The following is a 270-nucleotide window of genomic DNA, read 5'->3' on the forward strand; positions in this document are numbered from 1 at the left end:
GGGGGAGGGAAAGAGAAACACAAGTGAACTTCGAAGCAAGCGGGAGACGCGCGGCACCCGGCACACCGCGAGCAGGAAGTTCCTGCCCTCGGTCTCCCCGAAAGCGGCGCGAGGTCCAGAGCTGGGGAAAAGCCCCTCAGCGTGTCCAGGCACGTCCTGTTTTTCTCATACGCCATCTCCTCCTGCTCCTGGCCTGCACCCCAGCACCGAGCGAAGCATTCATGCTTTACAAGCCCAGCACGGGCAGCAAAACTCTGGGGCATCTTTTCC

At 61.5% G+C, this 270-nt stretch overlaps 1 protein-coding gene across 1 annotated transcript in view; it reads right to left on the bottom strand.

The window, feature by feature from the left end:
* The window catches only part of LOC104496043 (zinc finger protein 862), a 3,888-nt gene that overhangs the window by 1,848 nt on the left and 1,770 nt on the right, over nucleotides 1-270 (bottom strand). The gene's annotated exons all lie outside the window — the stretch shown is intronic.

The sequence above is a fragment of the Buceros rhinoceros genome, unplaced genomic scaffold (genome assembly GCF_000710305.1).
Source record: "Buceros rhinoceros silvestris isolate BGI_N320 unplaced genomic scaffold, ASM71030v1 scaffold34236, whole genome shotgun sequence".
Lineage (NCBI taxonomy): Eukaryota > Metazoa > Chordata > Aves > Bucerotiformes > Bucerotidae > Buceros > Buceros rhinoceros.